Source organism: Bos mutus, chromosome 13, assembly GCF_027580195.1.
Source record: "Bos mutus isolate GX-2022 chromosome 13, NWIPB_WYAK_1.1, whole genome shotgun sequence".
Classification (NCBI taxonomy): Eukaryota; Metazoa; Chordata; class Mammalia; order Artiodactyla; family Bovidae; genus Bos; species Bos mutus.
The window spans coordinates 80,612,681-80,628,930 of NC_091629.1; the positions used below are offsets into that span (position 1 = coordinate 80,612,681).

General features: G+C 38.7%; 1 protein-coding gene across 2 annotated transcripts in view; it reads right to left on the reverse strand.

The window, feature by feature from the left end:
• PLCB1 (phospholipase C beta 1) overlaps window positions 1-16,250 on the reverse strand; it is an 865,816-nt gene that overhangs the window by 423,162 nt on the left and 426,404 nt on the right. The window lies entirely within an intron of this gene.

Genomic DNA, 16,250 nt, shown 5'->3' on the forward strand with positions numbered 1-16,250 from the left:
GGACTAACACCCCCAAAAGATGTCCTTTTCATTAAAGGGGACTGGAATGCAAAAGTAGGAAGTCAAGGAACCCCTGGAGTAACTGGCGAATTTGGCCTTGGAGTATGGAATGAAGCAGGGCAAAGGCCAATAGAGTTTTGCTAAGAGAACACACTGGTCATAGCAAACACCCTCTTCCAACAACGCAAGAGAAGACTCTACACATGGACATCACCAGATGGTCGACACTGACATCAGATTGATTATATTCTTTGCAGCCAAAGATGGAGAAGCTCTATACAGTCAGCAAAAACAAGATCAGGAGCTGACTGTGGCTCATATCATGAACTCCTTATTGCCAAATTCAGACTTAAATTGAAGAAAGCAGAGAAAACCACTAGACCATTCAGGTATGACCTAAAGCAAATCCCTTATGATTATAGAGTGGAAGTGAGAAATAGATATAAGGGACTAGATCTGATAGATAGAGTGCCTGATGAACTATGGATGGAGGTTCGTGACATTGTACAGGAGACAGGAGTCAAGACCATCGCCATGGAAAAGAAATGCAAAACAGCAAAATGGCTGTCTGAGGAGGCCTTACAAATACCTGTGAAAAGAAGAGAAGTGAAAAGCAGAGGAGAAAAGGAAAGATATAAGAATCTGAATGCAGAGTTCCAAAGAATAGCAAGAAGAGATAAGAAAGGCTTCCTCAGTGATCAATGCAAAGAAATAGAGGAAAACAACAGAATGGGAAAGACTAGAGATCTTTTACAGAAAATTAGAGTTACCAAGGGAACATTTCAGGCAAACAGAGGCTCAATAAAGGACAGAAATGGTATGGACCTAACAGAAGCAGAAGATATTAAGAAGAGGTGGCAAGAATACACAGAAGAACTGCACAAAAAAGATCTTCATGACTCAGATAATCACGATGGTGTGATCACTCACCTAGAGCCAGACATCCTGAATGTGAAGTCAAGTGGGCCTTGGAAAGCATCACTATGAACAAAGTTAGTGGAGGTGATGGAATTCCAGTTGAGTTATTTCAAATCCTGAAAGATGATGCTGTGAAAGTGCTGCACTCAATATGCCAGGAAATTTGGAAAACTAAGCAGTGGCCACAGGAATGGAAAAGGTCAGTTTTCATTCCAATCCCAAAGAAAGGCAATGCCAAAGAATGCTCAAACTACCACACAGTTGCACTCATCTCACACACTAGTCAAGTAATGCTCAAAATTCTCCAAGCCAGGCTTCAGCAATACGTGAACCGTGAACTTCCAGATGTTCAAGCTGGTTTTAGAAAAGGCAGAGGAACCACAGATCAAATTGCCAACATCCACTGGATCATGTAAAAAACAAGAGAGTTCCAGAAAAACATCTATTTCTGCTTTATTGACTATGCCAAAGCCTTTGACTGTGTGGATCACAATAAACTGTGGAAAATTCTGAAAGAGATGGGAATACCAGACCACCTGACCCGCCTCTTGAGAAACCTATATGCAGGTCAGGAACAACAGTTAGAACTGGACATGGAACAAGAGACGGGTTCCAAATAGGAAAAGGAGTATGTCAAGGCTGTATGGAGAAGGCAATGGCACCCCACTCCAGCACTCTTGCTTGGCAAATCCCACGGACGGAGAAGCCTGGTAGGCTGCAGTCCATGGGGTTGCGAAGAGTCGGACATGACTGGGCGACTTCCCTTTCACGTTTCACTTTCATGCATTGGAGAAGAAAATGGCAACCCACTCCAGTGTTCTTGCATGGAGAATCCCAGGGACAGGGGAGCCTGGTGGGCTGCCGTCTATGGGGTAGGAGAGAGTTGGACACAACTGAAGCGACTTAGCAGCAGCAGCAGCAAGGCAGTATATTGTCACCCTGCTTATTTAACTTATAAACAGAGTACATCATGAGAAACGCTGGGCTGGAAGAAGCACAAGCTGGAATCAAGATTGCCAGGAGAAACAGCAATAACCTTAGATATGCAGATGACACCAACCTTATGGCAGAAAGTGAAGAGGAACTAAAAAGCCTCTTGATTAAATTGAAAGTGGAGAGTGAAAAAGTTGGCTTAAAGCTCAACAATCAGAAAACGAAGATCATGGCATCCGGTCCCATCACTTCATGGGGAACAGATGGGGAAACAGTGTCAGTCTTTATTTTTTGGGCTCCAAAATCACTGCAGATGGTGACTGCAGCCATGAAATTAAAAGACCCTTATTCCTTGGAAGGAAAGTTATGACCAACCTAGAAAGCATATGGAAAAGCAGAGACATTACTTTGCCAACAAAGGTCCATCTAATCAAAGCTATGGTTTTTCCAGTGGTCATGTATGGATGTGAGAGCTGGACTGTGAAGAAAGTTGAGCGCCGAAGAATTGATGCTTTTGAACTATGGTATTGGAGAAGACTCTTGAGAGTCCCTTGGACTGCAAGGAGATCCAACCAGTCCATCCTAAAGGAAATCAGTACTGAATATTCATTGGAAGGACTGATGTTGAAGGTGAAACTCCAGTACTTTGGCCACCTCATGCGAAGAGTTGACTCATGCGAAAAGACTCTGATGCTGGGAGGGATTGGGGGCAGGAGGAGAAGGGGACGACAGAGGATGAGATGGCTGGATGGCATAACCGACTCGATGGACAGGAGTCTGAGTGAACTCTGGGAGTTGGTGATGGACAGAGAGGCCTGGCGTGCTGCGATTCATGGGGTAGCAAAGAGTTGGACACGACTGAGTGACTGAACTGAACTGAACTGAACTAAACCATGAACTTCCAGATGTTCAAGCTGGTTTTAGAAAAGGCAGAGGAACCACAGATCAAATTGCCAACATCCACTGGATCATGTAAAAAGCAAGAGAGTTCCAGAAAAACATCTATTTCTGCTTTATAGACTATGCCAAAGCCTTTGACTATGTGGATCACAATAAACTGTGGAAAATTCTGAAAGAGATGGGAATACCAGACCACCTGACCCGCCTCTTGAGAAACCTATATGCAGGTCAGGAAGCAACAGTTAGAACTGGACATGGAACAAGAGACGGGTTCCAAATAGGAAAAGGAGTATGTCAAGGCTGTATGGAGAAGGCAATGGCACCCCACTCCAGCACTCTTGCTTGGCAAATCCCACGGACGGAGAAGCCTGGTAGGCTGCAGTCCATGGGGTTGCGAAGAGTCGGACATGACTGGGTGACTTCCCTTTCACTTTTCACTTTCATGCACTGGAGAAGGAAATGGCAACCCACTCCAGTGTTCTTGCATGGAGAATCCCAGGGACAGCGGAGCCTGGTGGGCTGCCGTCTATGGGGTAGGAGAGAGTTGGACACAACTGAAGCGACTTAGCAGCAGCAGCAGCAAGGCAGTATATTGTCACCCTGTTTATTTAACTTATATGCAGAGTACATCATGAGAAACGCTGGGCTGGAAGAAGTACAAGCTGGAATCACGATTGCTGGGAGGAGTATCAATAACCTCAGACATGCAGATGACACCACCCTTATGGCAGAAAGTGAAGAGGAACTAAAGAGCCTCTTGATGAAAGTGAAAGAGGAGAGTGAAAAAGTTGGCTTAAAGCTCAGCATTCAGAAAACTAATATCATGGCATCTGGTCTCATCACTTAATAGCAAATAAAAGGGGAAAAAGTGGAAATAGTGACAAATTTTATTTTCTTGAGTTCCAAAATCACTGTGGTGGTGACTATAGCCACAAAATTGAAAGACAGTGACTCCTTCTAAGAAAAGCTATGACAAACGTAGACAGCAAATTAAAAAGCAGAGACATTTTGCTGACAAAGGTTCATATAGTCAACGCCATGGTTTTTCCAGTAGTCATGTACAAATGTGAATGGTAAACCATAAAGAAGTCTGAGTGCCAAAGAACTAATGCTTTTCAACTGTGGTGCTGGAGAAGACTCTTGAGAGTTCCTTGGACAGCAAGGAGGTCAAACCAGTCAATCCTAAAGGAAATCAACCCTGAATATTCATTGCAGGAGTGATGCTGAAGCTGAAGCTCCAATACTCTGACCACCTTATGTGAAGAGCCAGCTCACTGGAAAAGACTCTGATTCTGGGAAAGATGGAGGGCAAGAGGAGAAGAGGGCAACAGCATGAGATGGCTGGATGGTATCACTGACTCGATGGACATGAGTTTGAGCAACCTTGTGGAGATTGTGAAGGACAGGGAAGCCTGGGTGCTGCAGTTCATGGGGTCTCAAAGAGTCGGACACTACTTAGCAACTGAACAACAAATAAAATTTTTAAAAAGTGCATTGGACTTCATCATAATTAAGAAGTGCTCATCAAGAAAATATTCCCCAAACATAAATGTGATAATGAACCCTTTCCTAGAATATAGAAAGAAGTCCTTAAACTCCATCACAAGAAACAGGAACAATCTAATAAAAACAGGGAAAAGCTTTGAGCAGACATTTCACAATGGAAGATATCCAAGTGGCTAACATGAGAAACCATGATCTGGGTGCTAGGCATGCTGCTGCTGCTGGAATATGATAATTATTCCACAGAACAAAGAAGTAATTTTGTTGTACATGAGTGAATATTGATATTTCTAATTCCAATGTAACGTTCTAGTATTTTCCACATTATAGCATTTCCACACAATAAAATAAAGAATTTTATTTTACATGTGTTATATGAATTCAAAGAAGGACCAAAATAACCCTAAATTTTCTAGAGTGTATACATGATTCTTCCCCATATGATGATCTTCTGTTCCTTCTCTTCACTGAACACTTGATACGAAGTGTCTGGCACTGATTCTGTACAGGCATACCCCCTTGTATCTCAATTTGCTGCCTTTTTACACATTGAAAGTTTGTGATGGCCTTCTGTCAAGCAATTTCTATCAGCACTATCTTTCAACAGCATTTGTTCACCTTATGTCTTTGTGTTGCACTTTGGTAATTCTCACCATTATTCTCAACTTTTCCTTTTGATTATATTTGTTATGATGATTTGTGATCAGTGATCTCCAATTGCAGTGGATGTTACCACTGCAAAATAATTATGACTCACTGAAAGCTCAGGAAGACAGTTATCATATTTTGGCATAGAATGTTTTAAAACTAAGTTATGTAGATTGTTTTTTGGATATAATGATATTGCACACTTAATAGACTATAGTATAGTCTAAGCATAACTATTACATGCACTGGGAAACCAAAATTGTTGTGTGACTCACTTCATTTTGAATTTGCTTCATTGTGGTGGTCTGGAAGCAAATGTGCAGTATCTGTAAGGACATCTGTATATCTTTCTTGCTTCCCTATGATAATAAAAATTGCATAGTTTTTTGACTTCTCCCAATGTAACTCCTGCTCAGTGTTGTGTTTTTTAATATTGCATTAGTGTTTGACAGGCCAGGTGGATAGATGAGAAGGCATCTCACTGAGACAAGTGTAAGAGAAATATGTAGGAGAATATTATAAAAAAGCAGTATCTGTATTTTCCCCCAAATTATTTTTTTTTACCCTTACCTGGAATATCACATAAGTCCCTGTTATTATAGACTTGACTCATTAGAGTGGTCATAGTAAAATAGTTTTTCTCTAAATGAAAATCACATAACTGGTTTGAAGTTCAACAAATGTACATCTTGGCACAAGGGCAGATTTCAAAAGTTCACTTCTACCACTCCCTCAGCAGATTGAGTCTTATTTTTCTCATGGGTTTTCAACCCTGACAAATGAAACAGGAAGATTTGTGGATAATCTGATTACTTTTATTCAGCATACACTCAGAAGAATGAAACTGAGGCAAAAATGCTATTTTTCCCAAGGATCTCTGCTGCAGCTGAAACCCCTTTAACCACCATTATGTGAAAAATCTAACAGGATAGACCATCAGAAGCAGGCATGAACCATTTCAGTTGAAGATACTCTTGGCCAGTCTCCAGCTGATCTGGAAGCTGAGAGCACTTTCAGAAGTTGCTCCAACTGAGATCAACTTAGCCCAGCCTGGATCAGCAGAGCCAGACAGCTAAGCCTAGCCACACTGCAACCAGATGAAAATGAGCCTAAATGAAGAGTTGTCCTAAGTCACTAAATTTTGAGACAGCTTGTGACGCAGTAAAGCATAACTGAATTGGTCACTATTACACAGTCATATGTCTTAACTATCCTCCTTCTGGATGTTTCTTCCCTTCAGAACATAATTTCTATAAGGACAGGGGCCTTTGGCAGCCTTATTTTACCATGTGCCCCAAAGTCTCAAAAGAGTTCATAATTATCAGTAGCTCAATACACATTTGTGGAGTGAAAAAAATGAATGTTTCATACAATTATTTTGAAGGTTAAATGAAATAACCTATAAAATGAACATTTCAATTCTTGGCATTTAGCTTACTATAAGAATAGATTTTTGTTATAGACTTCATGATCTTCCTAAAAGATAACTAGTGACCAAGGGGGAAATCACGTACACACACACACACACGACAGTCACTATCACATAAAAAGACAAATGCAAACAGAACTTACACGTTTGTGAAAAATATAATGCCCTAGATGAACAAATGAATGTAGTGATTAAAGAGAAACACTCCCTAAGAAATAAGACTAAATGTCTGTAGTTAGTGATCTTCTCACCTGTTTACTATTTATTAACTAATTTTAAAAATTCATAAGGAGCTTAGATATTCTCCATGCCTTATTTATTTAACTTTATTTATTCAAACATAGTTTGTTTACCAGGAAAAATATCTTGTTAATCTTACTGGGTTGTTTTGATCATTCATAGAGATAATTGGGCTTCCCAGGTGGCTTAGTGGTAGGGAATTTGTCTGCCAGTGCAGGAGACACAGGTTTGATCCTTCTATCAGGAAGATCCCCTGGAGAAGGAAACAGCAGCCCACTCAAGTATTCTTGCCTGAAAAATTCCACGGAGAGAGGAGCCTTGCGGGTCACAAAGAGTTGGACACAACTTAGTGACTGAGTAGGCACGCACAGATAATCATTGTAGTCATCAGGAAGTCAAAGTAATGCTTGGATCTTCATAAAATCATCTAAAAGTATAATCCACCAGTCACAACCAATCCATTTTATGGTCAAGTGCATGGTTGAATCATTTATAATTAATTGGCTTGTTACTGCTGTGAGCAGCCTTCCAAAATGAAAAAAAAAAAAAAAAATTGCCTTGCTTTTCAGAAAAGGCCAAGGATAAGATGGGTAATTTGGATAGTAATTTTCTCCTCAAAACATATTTAGTAACTGTTGCCAGAACTGTATTCAAAATATTATCTTCTAAATTACTTTCCAAAATTACTTTTGGACAGACAGTATTTACATTAATCCTTACATATCATTTTTAAGTTCAGTAACATATGGGTATTTCAAATATCTGATAATGCATTTAATAAATTAAAATATTTTGCTATCAACATGTGAACAGAAGGTATATACAAAGTAATATGCAGATTTTCTATTTGCTTCCAAAATTAAATGTTTTTTTCTACATAAAATGCATGAGCTTAAATAAAAATTTTGTAGACCTTTCCTTTTTCCAAGCAATTACCCTCATTAGCTCATCTAATGTATAATTAGGTATCAGATTCCTCAGAGACATATATATTACATATACATAATATCCCTGCAAACAGAATGGTCCTTTACAACCTTATGTCAAGCAAGCTTCTAATATCTTCACAATAGTTCAGCCCAAGTACACAGAGATCTCATACAGGCTAGCATTTTTTTTTTTTTTTTTAAGAGCTAACATTTATGTACCTTTTGCTTTGTGCCAGGCACTGTTCTTTTTCCACCTGGGGTATGGTTGCTTTAAAATGTTGTATTAGTTTCTGCTATACAACAAAATCAATCAGCTATATGTATCCATATACCCGCTCCCTCGTGAACCTCCCTCCCCAAACCCCCGATCCCAGCCATCCAGGTCATCACAGAGCACTGAGCTGAGCTTCTTGCCCTCTACAGCAGGTTCCCACCAGCTGTATATTGTTTAACACCTGGCCAAGAACATGCGTCAATCTCGGTCTCTCAGTTCACCCATCCTCTCACCCTGCCGTGTCCACACTTCTGTTCTCCACGTTGTGTCTCTAAATTGTTGCTTCGTCTCTAAGTTGTGCCTGGCTCTGTGCAGCCCCATGGACTGCAGCACACCAGGCTCCTCTGTCCTCCACTATCTCCGGGAGTGTTTTCAAATTCATGTCCATTGAGTCAGTGATTCTGCCTAACTGTCTCATCCTCTACTGCTCCATTCACCTTTTGCCTTCAATCTCTTCAATTTCTAGCCTAACTGTATTATTCTCAAAAATGAAGGATAATTTTTGAGGCATCCATTTGAGTATGAAGGTTTGGTATGAACAAAAGACTATACGTTGCAGGGTTCATTCTTTTACTTAGGGTCCACTCTACCACAGGCTGTCATTGACCAGTTTCCAAGTTACATCAATGTAGATAGCATTTAAAAATGTCGTTAGCCAACCCTGTGCCAAAAATTAACCCTGGAAGAAAATCTACTTCTATAGTGGCCTTAAGGTATCTTTTGACACTGTTCATCAGCTTCTCTTTAAAAGGCCCAGAAGATAGACAGAACTGAGGACATCTCTAGTTATTAATTATGGCAAAGTTGTGATACGTATAAATGACCCCATATTTGTAAGAGTAAATTCTCCTTAAATGCTTTAAGTCTAGGACAAACCATCACTGCAGTGTAAAATACAAGCCTCTCAGTTTTTCATTCACAGTAGACATTTATTTGGAGAAGGAAATGGCAACCCACTCCAGTGTTCTTGCCTGGAGAATCCCAGGGACAGAGGAGCCTGGTGGGCTGCCGTCTATGGGGTCGCACAGAGTCGGACACGACTGAAGCGACTTAGCAGCAGCAGAAGCAGACATTTATTATATGTCAGGGATAATACTTGGCACTGAAAAGAAAACAGGAAGCAAAAAAGCAACGTCCAAACTCTGTAACACCCTCCTTCAGATGGCGGACAGAAGACAAGGAAGAAAATCTAGTAAATATAGACGATAATATCTTACTGCGATAAGTATTCTGAATAAAGCAAACCATGGAAACATGAGTGGTTGGTGGGAAGAGACTCTATTACTTTGAAGAGAGTGATCACAGAAGGTTTTTTTGGGAAAATAATATTTTGCTAAGCTGCAAAGATCTGGAAAATTTGTGGTGAGAATCAAATATATACAAAAGCTCTGAGGTAGGAAAGAAGTTGGATTTTGAGGCCAGTGCAGGTCAGTGGCATGACTGCTAAGAAAGGCAGGTAAGGCCTGACCGAGGAGAGCATGAGCACATTATAGAGACATCAATGCTACCCAAGCCCAGCTGAACTGAGACTGTAGGGTCTGAAACCAAAATGTCACATTCGACTCCACTCATTACTGGCTTATCCTCTCTAAAGTCTTGTTTCCTTCAGTATAAAACAGACAATGATAAAACAAATTTATGCAAGGGAAGGGCTTAAAATGGTGAGTCAGTGTTCAATTCTCAGTGGCTGGTGCTATTCTTTTCCTTCTGTTCATGGTTTCATACCTCTTCTTCTCCATAACATTTTTTTAAAGATTTTGAACTAAATCTGAGATGAGGGGAAAAATCACAGAGTAGAGTTTAAAAACAAAAAAAAAAAAAAAAGAGAGAGAGAGAGAGAGAAAGGAAAAAGAAAAATAATATTTATTGAGTGAAGTGAAGTCGCTCAGTCGTGTCCGACTCTTTGCGACCCCAAGGACAGCCTTCCAGGCTCCGCCGTCCATGGGATTTTCCAGGCAAGAATACTGGGGTGGGCTGCCATTTTCTTCTCCAGGGGATCTTCCCAACCCAGGGATCGAACTCAGGTCTCCTGCAGTGCAGACAGATGCTTTACCATTTGAGCCACCAGAAAAGCCCTATTGAGGACTAGGTACTAAATATCATGTTGGGCTTTCTCACTGTGGCTCAATCATTGTAAGAAATTTCTGACATAGAAAAGTATCATCTGTATTTTACAGATCAGGAGGCTGAAAGTGAAAAGTTAAGTTACTATTCAAGCTCCAAAAGAACCTAGTAGTAGAGCTGGTCTGTAAACCACAAGAGGTAGGGAGGGAAGGAAGGAAGGCATGAAGGAAGGAAAGAGAAAGAATGAAAGAAATGTGGGAGGGAAAGGAGGAAAGAGAGAGAGAGAGGAGGGAGACAGGAGGAAGGAAGGGCCAGAAAGCCAAAGGGGTGGAAGCCAATTGTCCTGGGGGAAAAGCATTATTGAACGCTGCCTAATAAAGAAAGAAGTAGAAACTTATGTAAAAAGTCAGCTAGGGGAGCATTGTGACACATTGAAACAACTCCCGGAATCACAGCCTGAGAATGGTCTATTTTACCTCCTCTCTTAGTTCCTAAAGTACTTCCTTCACTCTGGCAGCTGGCCTTTGTTTTCAGATTTAAGAGCAAGCTAGCTTCTGAGATGAAAGAAAACATTCAAGTACTTAAAATACATTACTAATTTTAAAATGTTATGATGGATCCTGGCATTTCCCCCACTACAACAATACAAGACCTATCTTGTCTCGAATGTATTCTTATATAATTTGAGTTAATTTCCTGCTAATTATCATCTTAGAATTCCTTAAACATACAATAATTCAAACCAAAATACTTCTGAACATATACTGAAAAATCTAGAGAAAACAAAATAGAAACATTTAAAAAGTAGAAGGAAAACAGTTTTCCAAAATGCTATTAATTTTCCAATGTATCAAACGCTCAAGACATTGTTAATTCATTTTCATAATCTTCTAAAGTGGAAAGGCAGATCAAGGTAAGGACTACCTGATGTTCACCTTTTAATCATGCCAAAACACACAGTACTCTGAAAACTGTACAAGAAATGAACTATCAAAAGCTTCTTATTTGCTAGGTCCTGAAAATCATTCAGAGATTTAAGAATTTATCCAGACACCCAGAATAAACCAGAGTCCTTCATCTATCCTAAACTGTGCCACAATTGGAAACTGCCATAAAATCAAAACATTAATTAAACTCTGCTGCTGCTGCTGCTAAGTCACTTCAGTCGTGTCTGACTCTGTGTGACCCCAGAGACAGCAGCCCACCAGGCTCCCCCATCCCTGGGATTCTCCAGGCAAGAACACTGGAGTGGGTTGCCATTTCCTTCTCCATTGCATTCAAGTGAAAAGTGAAAGTGAAGTCGCTCAGTCATGTCTGATTCTTCATGACCCCATGGACTGCAGCCCACCAGGCTCCTCTGTCCATGGGATTTTCCAGGCAAAAGTACTGGAGTGGGGTGCCATTGCCTTTTCCATAATTAAATTCTAATGATGCATAATCTTTGGATTAGATAAAAATTAAATTCATTGTACAACTTAAAGAGAAGATTTAATCAATGATATATTTACTTTCATTCTAAATTCAAAACTTGCTTTTGTAATAATCCAAGTTTGTGTTCCTTTTTTGCCACTTTCTGTTCCAAGCAATAGAACATGTAGGGCCCTTGATGATCAGAAACATCAAGAAATCAGTGAAAGATGAATGACATATAGAATTGACTGAAACAAAAAATCATAATGCAGAAACAGACTTTTACAAAAGAAGAGAGCTGCCTATGAGAATTCACACCTCAAAGGTGGCAAGTATGGATGAAGAATGGGATTTGGGGACTACCACTGGGAATCATTCACAGCAAACTCATTTCAGTGATGACTTCCTGGGAAAGAAAGATACTGGAGATAAGAAAATACAACTACCAATACAATATTGTAAAGTAATTAGCCTCCAATTAAAATAAATACATTTAAATTAAAAAAAAAAAGAAAATACAAGGATATTGGAGATAAGAAAATACATTTTACTTTATTTGAATTTTTTGACTTTGTTACAATGAGAATGCTATTATTACTCATGTACATACGTAGTCAAAAATGTAATTCAAGAAATAAACAGAAAAATGAGCACATATAAAATAACCTTTGTATTATGGAAATTAAGGCACGAAAACAAAGTCCCAACTTAAGACTAAGTTATTACATGAAAAAATTCTACCTCTGGGAATATCTGTGCTTAAATTTAATCCTATTATGTATTCCAAAGCGATATTCTTAGATCCTGACTTATGTCTACGTTATAATTTGAGCCCAGAGGAAATGCATCATTTTCCTCCTTTTTATCACACTGAAACTATATGCTGCTAAAATTATTCCTTAACACTGGTACAGGAGGAAATCTGACTAAAAAAAAAATTTCCTGCTTAAATTATTTACCGTTATGCCATGCTATTTTTTAAAAGGCAAGAAAAGACAGTTATGCCAAACATGTCCATAAAACTTTCTTTGATGCAAACTTTAAAAAGATTTATTTGAACAGTTTATCAACATCACCAGAATTCCATTTGGAATGACCATTTGGAAGATGCAGTTGACTATCCAAACTACACAAAAGTGAGTAACTCACACACGCAGTCAAATATGTTCTTTACATGACAGAAAGGCTATTTTCAGAATTCTAAATAATGGAGCTCTATTGTAAGTCAACAGGAAGTGGGCAACAAGTTTTTAAAAGAAAAAACAATCGAGAGGTGCTGGTTGGATAAAAATGGTTGGCAAAGCAAGTATTCATTAGAAATGAGAAGGTTTGCTAGCAAATGGTGTGGCTAAGATAAATAATACAATTTGGACCTGTCTTTCGTCCACCATACATGTATATGTATGGCTGAGTCCCTTAGCTGTTCATCTGAAACTATCACAACATTGTTAATTGGCTATACACCAATACAAAATATTTTTGGTGTTATAAAAATAAAATAAAAGACTATGTACTGATTTCTAAATCAATTTAGTTATTTCTACTTCTAAGCAGAATGGAGTAACAGAGATCAGAATAACCCTCCTACTTGAAACAACAGTCAAAATGCATGAAGCCACTCTTTTTAAGACACAGAAAATCAAATAAAGAACAGTGGTATCTGGGTGATGGTAAACAAATGAGGTGAGTCTTATTATAACCCAGCTATTGTCTAGAGAGAGCTGGCAGTCTGTGGTGCAAGGAGAAGGGACCTACGCAGATTCCAGGGATTCTCTGAATTGAGGACATAGAGCTGAGTAAATAGGCAGACTAAGTCAAGAGGACTGGAGAAAGGAGAGCTGCAGGGAGAAACAAAGCAAAAAGGTTTTTGTCTTGATAATAAGAAATATCTAACAGTAGGTTGGATGAATACTCCTGCAGTCTAAAAAATCTTAAATGCAAGACTCGCAAGGACTAAATAGTTTCTTAGTAACTTAATTGTGTCTAGAACAAAGCCATGGCCATTGGAATAGAAAAATTTCCAGCACCTAACAATGTAAAATTTACAATGTCTGAAATCCAATTAAACCTTGACAGATTTTCAAATAAGTAGAAATATAAAATACACAAAAAGGAAAAAAATCAAGCAATTGAAACTGACTCAGACCATACAAATGTTAGAAGTAACATACAAGGACATATTAAACAGTGTTCATGACTATATTACACATGTGCAAAATGTTAAGTAGAGACATATTGTTGAGTCGCTAGGTTGTGTCCAACTTTTTTGCGACCCCATGAACTGTATCCTGCCAGGTTCCTCTGTCCATGGGATTTCCCAGGCTAAAATAATACTGGAGTGGGTTGCCATTTCCTTCTCCAGGGAGTCTTTCTGACCCAGCAATCGAACCTGTGTCTCCTGCTTTGCAGGTAGATTCCTTACCACTGAGCCACTCAAGTAGAGACATGGAAGATATTAAAAAAGACCCATACACAAAGATAAACTCAAAATGGATAAAAGACATAAATGTAAGACCAGAAACTATAAAACTCTTAGAGGAAAACAAAGGCAGAATACTCGATGACATAAATCAAAGCAATATCTTCTATGACCCACCTCCTAGAGTAATGGAAATAAAAGCAAAAGTCAAAAAGTGGAACCTGATTAAACTTAAAGCTTTTGCACAGCAAAGGAAACTATAAGCAAGGTGAAAAAAAGACAACCCTCAGAATGGGAGAAAATAATAGCAAATGAAACAACTGACGAAGGATTAATTTCCAAAATATATAAACAGCTCATACAACTCAATAGCAGGAAAACAAACAACCCAATCAAAAAGTGGGAGAAATACTTAAACAGACATTTCTTCAAAGAAGACATACAGGTGGCTAACAAACACATGAAAATGTGCTCAACATGGCTTATTATTAGAGAAATGCAAATCAAAACGACAATGAAATATCACCTCACACTGGTCCGAATGGCCATCATCAAAAAGTCTACAAATAATAAATGCTGGAGAGGGTGTGGAGAAAAGGGAATGCTCTTGCACTCTTGGTGGGAATGTAAATTGATACAGCCACTCTGGAAGATGGTATGGAGATTCCTTAAAAAACTAGGAATAAAACCACTATATGACCCTGTATAATCCCACTCCTAGGCATATACCCTGGGGAAACCAAAACTGGAAAACACGTATGTATCCCATTGTTCATTGTGGCACTATTTACAATAGCTAGAACATGGAAACAACCTAGATATCCATCAACAGATGAATGGATAAAGAAGTTGTGGTACATATACACAATGCAATATTACTCAGCCATAAAAAATAATGCATTTGAGTCAGTCATAATGAGGTGCATGAACCTAGAGCCTATTATACAGACTGAAATAAGCCAGAAAGAGAAAGATAAATATTGTATACTGATGCATATATATGGATTTAGAAAGGTAGTACTGAAGAATTTATTAACAGAGCAGCAATGGAGAAACAGACATAGAGAACAGACTTATGGATACGGGGAGAGGGGAGGAGAGGCTGAATGTATGGAGAGAGTAACATGGAAACTTACATTACCATATGTAAACTAGATAGCCAACAGAAACTTGCTGCATGGCTTAGGAAACTCAAACAGGGGCTCTGTATCAACCTAGAGGGGTGGGATGGGGCGGGAGATGGGAGGGAGATTCAAAAGGGAGGGGATATATGTATACCTATGGCTGATTCATGCTGAGGTTTGACAGAAAACAACAAAATTCTATAAAGGAATTATCCTTCAATTTAAAAATATATAAATTAAAAAAAAAAAAAAAAACTTCTAGAAACAAAATTACACTATGTGAGATGAAAAATCTTACAAATGACACTTGAAGCCCAGATGGCTTTACTGGTGAATTCTATCAAGCATTCAAAAAATGAATAATACTGATAATTTACAAACTCTTATGGAACATTAAAAGAAAATTGAACACCCCAACTCATTTCATAGTCCAGCTTTACCAAGTGCCAAAATCAGACAAAATCATGAGAAAAGAAAATCAGAGTTCAACATGCTTTATCAGTACAGATGCCAATTTGGAAGCAAATCGAATCTAATAATATATGCAAAAAACTATATTGAGTGATCAAATGAGGGCTTTATTCTAGGAATGCAAAGGTGGGCTTATTAATCAATGCAATTAATCATAAAAACAAACTAAAAAGAAAAATCATATGCTCACCTCATGGATGCAAAAAAAAATGATAAAATCCAAAATATATTCTTGATTAAAAAAAAAAAAAAACCCTCAGCAAAATAGGGATTTTTGTCTCTTAAATAAAGGGCATCTACAGGTAATATCAATATTTAATCATGAAAATCTAAATACTCTCCCTTTAAGATCAAGAACAAGATAAACATCACCATTCTTGCCACTACTATTTAGCATCGTCCTGGACATTCTAGCCAATGCAATAAGGCAAGGCAATTGGATTAGAAAGAATGACAAGATTGTAGAAAATTTACTGTAATCTATTAAAAACTATTATAACAAATAAGTTTAGCATAATTGGAGTACTCATGACCAATACAAAAATCAATTTTATCTCTGTAAATTTTTTTTTCCGTATATGGGAACATAAAATTGAAATGAAAAAAGCAAAAGCATAAAAGCATGGAATTTTCAGCAATAACTTGGGGGAAAAAAAGGGTGCAAAAAATGTGTACACTGAGAACTAAAAAAATCATTGAAAAAATTAAAGAAAAACTAAATAGGTTCTTCCCTAGTGATTCAATGGCAAAGAATCCACCTGCCAATGCAAGAGACCAGCTTTCAATCCCTCATCTGGGAAGATCCCGCATGCCGCCGAGCAACCAAGCCAGGGCGCCACAACTACTGAGCCTCTGTCTGGAGCCTGTGAGATGCAACTTCTGAGCCAACAGGCCACAACTTCTGAGGCCTGAGAGCCCTAGAGAGCCAGTGCCCTACAATAAGAAAGGCCACCGCAACGAGAAGCCTGCACACCGCAACCACAGAATA